Raw genomic sequence first — 5,401 nt, 5'->3', positions numbered from 1 at the left:
CACACACACACCCCAATCCCAGATGCCTCTCCAACACACACACACACACACACACACACACACACACCCTGCCTCAGCGAGTACCAGGAAAGCCGGAGCGAGGGGCCAAGCTGGCAGGGACAGACCCTGAGACACTCAGGCCTCAACAGGCAACAGCAAAGTCCCCACAGGAGGACTCGGGAAGGGCGAGGCTCTGGAAAGGGGAGGTGACGGGGAAGGGGAAACAGTGAAGATGACTAACAAGTACCAGAGGCGATTCCGACTCAGAGACCCTGTGTTTCCAAGACGGTGAATCTTCACCGGCCTGATGGCGACAAGTTAAAAGAAGGAAAGGGTGGGGACACAGGGTGGGGGCCGCACAGAAGCAGCAGCAGGGAGGCTCCTGGAGGCCAGGCAGCTCTGGCCTCCCCGGGACAGGTCTTGCTCCTCTCTGACAGGAACCTAATGATGAGCCCTAACTCCTCTAATCCTAACCCTAACTCTCAGGGATGAGCCCCAACCCTCAGGGATGAGCCCAAGTCCAGTGATGAGTTGATGCTGCAGCCAGGTGGTTTCCACATCACCTTGGCAACCTTGGACCAAAGGTGGCAGGCTCAGGGGAAGGCTGGGTGCTGAGTGACAACTGGCAGCCATGGGGGTAGCAAGTAGGTTTGTGGTCTAGGACAGGGGGCTGCCTCAGGAAAGGGGGTTCCTGAGGGCTTAAAAGGGTAATGGGAGCGGAGGGGCTGCTGTGGCTGCCCCATTCCCACAGCTGAGAATCTCAGGCCAACACTGCCCCCTGGTGCAGGAGGCGATGGCGGCCGGGTCAGAGGGGAAGGCAGGGAGGGTCTAGGGCAGGGGTCGTCAAACTTTTTAAACGGAGACAGTTCACTGTCCCTCAGACCCTTTGGAGGGCCAGACTATAGTTTTAAATATATATATATATAAACAAATTCCTATGCACACTGCACATATCTTTTTTTTATATGCACATAGATTTATTTCCCCATCCTCATATATAAATATATTTGCATATGTACATGCCTTAATTTTTATTTTTTTTTTTACTTTTCCTTCATTTTTTTTTAACATTTTATTAGGGGCTCATACAACTGTTATCCCAATCCATACACACATCAATTGTGTAAAGCGCATTTGTACATCGTTTCTCAAAACATTTTCTCTCCACTTAAACCCCCGACATTAGGTCCTCATTTTTCCCCTCCTCAAACAAAACAGGGCAAAAACACCCGGTGGGCCTGATAAATGTCCTCGGCAGGCCGCATGTGGCCCGTGGGCTGTAGTTTGAGGACCCCTGATCTAGGGCTTCACATGGGAGGTAGCCTGCCACACCCTTTGAGACTTTCCCTCTGCTGCAGGGCCATCTCCCTGGGCACAGCCCTGCCACTGTCCTTCTGACAGGGATGCTTCTTCAGAACAGTCCCATCTGCATCCGTGTCAGAGCGCGCTAAGGACACGATGCTTTGAGAGTCGCTCGGGGAGCCCGGCGATTCTGTCTGCAGAGGCTCGTGGAAGAAGGGACGGGCTGTCTCCTTCTCCAAAGCCAGCCATGGAAAACCCAACAGACCACAGTCTGCTCTGACCCACAGGTCACCATGCAGCTGAGCCGGCAAGCTGCAGTAGTGGGTGTCTGTGGGTCCGCCTCCCCGCCAAATGAAATGTTTTGATTTTGAATGACACCTTTGACGACAGCAGATGATGCAGCTATCAGACTAGGCCCCTCCCGGCCTCTCATGCAAAATCCACAGGTGTCACAGTGCCGACAGACGTGTGAGGCACCTTGCACTGAAGGCAGGAGGGTCCTCCCTCCCTTCCTGGTGCCCCACAGACACGTCAGCCAAGGTGCGTTGTCTGAAAGAGGAGGCCAGAGAAGGAACAGGCCGCCAGTGCAGCTTGGGGGGGATAGGGGGGTATCAGCATGCTCTGGAGGGCAGGCAGCACAGGGACTGGTGGTGGTGACTAAGGGTGGTGGCCAGCTCCCACTGCAAATTCCAGCAAATTCTGGAATGCGTGACGGGGGACCTCAGAGGTGGGGGAGCAAGGGGTGGAGTTGGCCCCCTGCCCCCGGCCCTCCTTTCGGGGACCAGCAGGGATCACCTGTGACAGCAGGCCCAGCAACCTGGTTCTCCGAGGTCCCTGCAGTCCCACAGCTTTCCCGGGTCCCAGGGCTACCACTGGGGAAACCAAGGCACGGACAGGACAGAGGCCCCACGCCCTCTGGAGGAGAAAAGGTCCGAGCCTGGCAAACACCTGGCTGCCAGGGTCCAGGCCTGATCTTGACCAGCAGGCTCTGCCGTGTGGGGCATGGGCCTCCAGCGACACAAGGGCTGAGGCAGAACAGAGACCCAGGAGCCCTCTGTCCCCACAGAGACTAACCAGGCAGCCAGCGAGCAGTCTCCCAGAGGGACACACACCAGGCACAGGGGGGAGTCCTGCAGCCACTGAACTGGAGTGAACCTCCCTCAGAACAAGCATGACTGGGGGAGGACCTCCGAGCAGCGTGATCCCTGTGCCCACCCACACCCCACTCAGGGTTCCTGTCACTCTCGCCCATCGATGTGGCCGGCCCAGAATCACCAGCTCTCTGAGGAAAGAAAGCCCTGACTTTAAGGGCCGCCACACCAAGGGGGCGGGGTGGGGCGAGGGTGGGGTGGGGTGGGGGTGGTCTGAGAAGCAGGGGGCACGGAGCAAAGGTACTTGGGAGAAACCAGAATGACTCCAAGACTTCAGAGATGTCGCTGTGCCCGTTAAGGAAGAGGCGGCGGCTATTTTGGAGAAAGGCAACACAAGAGAGCTCTAGGAAATTAAAAATAGAGTTGCAGAAAAATTTCCCAACCCGATAAATAGAGGGATTCGAAGACAGTTAAGGACATCGTCAGGAAAACAGAACAAAAAGCCTGAACGCGCACACGCACGCTCGCACGCACGCGCACACACACGAGACAGGTAGGAACAGGAGAGAGGCGGTTAAGTGGGCAGGGCAGCCCCTGGAGGGTCCCTGAGGGATGTGGGGGGTCCAAGAGGGCCATGTGAGCCATGAGCGTCTCCTGGACTGAAGCGTGCGTTCTGGGGGGCCCCAAGGGAGTCCCACCTGGAAATGGGACTGGGAGGAATCCCATCACCCCCTGAATGAGATTCCTGCAGTTACTGCAACCAAGGAGCAGAAACTCGGTGGCTTAGAACAGCGGGCGTGCACACGCAGTCTGGGGACCGGAAATCCATAGCTGTCAGGGTAGCTCTGTCTGCAGGCTCTGGGGGGTGATGGGTTCCTGGTCTCTTCCAGGGCTTCTGCTCTGGTGTCTTCTGAGGCCACGTCACTGATATCTGCCCCTGCCTCACGGGGCATCCTCTTCTGCGTCTCTGATAACGACACTCGAGAGTGGCGGTCAGGCTCACCCACTCGTCGGGGAGGGGCTCCACGTGGCGAGTCCCTAATCTCCTCACACCTCCCAAGGTCCCTTTCCTCCGGAAACGATCGTGTTGAAGTTGCACCCATGAGGACAGCACCTTCCTTAGACGATCAAGCCACTTAGTCATCAAGAGAGAGCTGGGACGGAGAGCTGACAGTGCTGAAGGAGAAAGTACACGCTGCCCTGAAGGCACTGGCGACAAACCGGGCTCCAGAGCTGATGGAACACCAAGGGAGAGCAAGCATCAGCGGCAGATGCAATGCCAAAAGCACGAATCCATCTACGTCAAGAAATGAGAAGACAGCTAGCCGGCCACCGGATTGAAAGAGACTAATGCTGCACATCCTTCTGGGGGGTTTGTTTGTTGTTTTTAGTTAATTTTATTGCTAGGGGGTATGAAAATAGGTGTCTGAAGAGACACTGAAAAGCAAGTGGAAGAAAAGGCAAAGTGAAAAAAGCTGACCGGAGAGTCCCGGCCAGCTCACGAAGACAAGTACGCTCCTGGAATAAATAGTGCAAACTCCAGAGTTAAAGAAAATAAAAATCAACATTCCTCAGGTTGAATGAACTAAGGAGAGCTGACCAAGCACTGAGCTGTCACACTGAAGGAGTCTATGAATGAAAAACAAAACAACTGAAGTCACCAGCCCCCAAAGAAGCGGTCATGCTGAGCCATGTCAGGAGGGTGGGTCCCCATGACCGGAACAACGGTCCTTGAACAAAGGTCCAAGCTGCGCTGCAGACACTGGCCAAAAACAAGGCTCCAGGAACTGACAGGATATCAACCGAGATGTTTCCGCAAATGGATGCCTGCGGGAAGCGCTCACTCGTCCGTGCCAATAAACTTGTCAGGCAGCCATTACCTAGCCAGCTAAGCAGAAGAGACCCGTGGCTGGGCCATTCCAAAGATCAGTGATCCAACAGAACGCAAAAACAGTCAAACTCGTATCAGAAACATTGATTACAATGTTATTGATATCAGATGCAAGTAAAATTTCACGGGAGATCATTCAAAATTAATTGCAGCAATACATCAGCAGGGAATGGCCAGAGATTCTAGCTAGATTCAGAAGGCAATGAGGAAATGAGGTATATTGCTGCTGACGTTGGCTAGATCTTGGCGGAAAGCAGAGACCAGCACGAAGACGCTTCTTTACCTGGGTGTTAGAGACTACGCAAAAGCATTCAACCGGTGGCTCTCATCAAATGAGGATCTCGTTATGAAGAGGGAGAATTCTAGCACACTGAAGCAGACCAACAGGCGCTGCAAGAGAAGGAAAACAAGGGCGGCTACATGACTTCCAATCAGGAAAGGTGTGTGTCGGGCTGTGCATTCACTCCGTGTGCTGGGCAATCACCTGGGGAGCGGGCCTGTATGAAGAAGGGTGCGGCATCGGGAATGGAAAAGACGCGTCAGCCGTTATGTAACTGACACCACCTTGCTCACTGAGAGTGAAGGGGCTTGGAGCGCTTGCTGAGGAAGACCAGAGACGACGGGCTTCATGAGAGATCACACTCAACATCTAACCCCAGCTCTCAAGTTGCGTTCAACTCCCCGCGACACTCTACGAGAGCATGACTGCTCCCCGGGGCTCCCGGAACATCTTTGCAGGAGCACACAGCCTCCTCTTTCTCCTGCAGGGTGGCTGGTGGGTCGGAACTGCCCGTCTTGCTGCCGGCAACCCAACACATTAGCGGCTGCACAACTACGGCCCCTTTGCCTCCACAAGAAGAAACCACAATGCTCACCACGAGGCTGATAAGCAAAATCCTGATAAAGGAGGAAAATAATGAAGCTGTGGAGGATTTCATTTCTTTGTGAATCAATAACCAATGCTCACATATGATAAAATAATAATAATTTATAAATTATCAGGTGGGGGAGCGGAGAGGGAGGGGAAAAATGAGCTGACACCAAGGGCTCAAGTGGAAAGCGGGTGTTGTGAGAATGATGAAGTCAACATATGTACTAATGTGCTGGACACAAATGA

At 54.1% G+C, this 5,401-nt stretch overlaps 1 protein-coding gene across 1 annotated transcript in view; it reads right to left on the bottom strand.

The window, feature by feature from the left end:
• The window catches only part of PC (pyruvate carboxylase), a 100,471-nt gene that overhangs the window by 29,630 nt on the left and 65,440 nt on the right, over positions 1-5,401 (bottom strand). The window lies entirely within an intron of this gene.

The sequence above is a fragment of the Echinops telfairi genome, unplaced genomic scaffold (genome assembly GCF_000313985.2).
Source record: "Echinops telfairi isolate 266 unplaced genomic scaffold, ASM31398v2 ScPeMD7_7417;HRSCAF=8455, whole genome shotgun sequence".
NCBI classification, from domain to species: Eukaryota; Metazoa; Chordata; class Mammalia; order Afrosoricida; family Tenrecidae; genus Echinops; species Echinops telfairi.
Note: the sequence above shows the minus strand (reverse complement) of the source record. Positions and strands in the feature narration are given on the sequence as shown.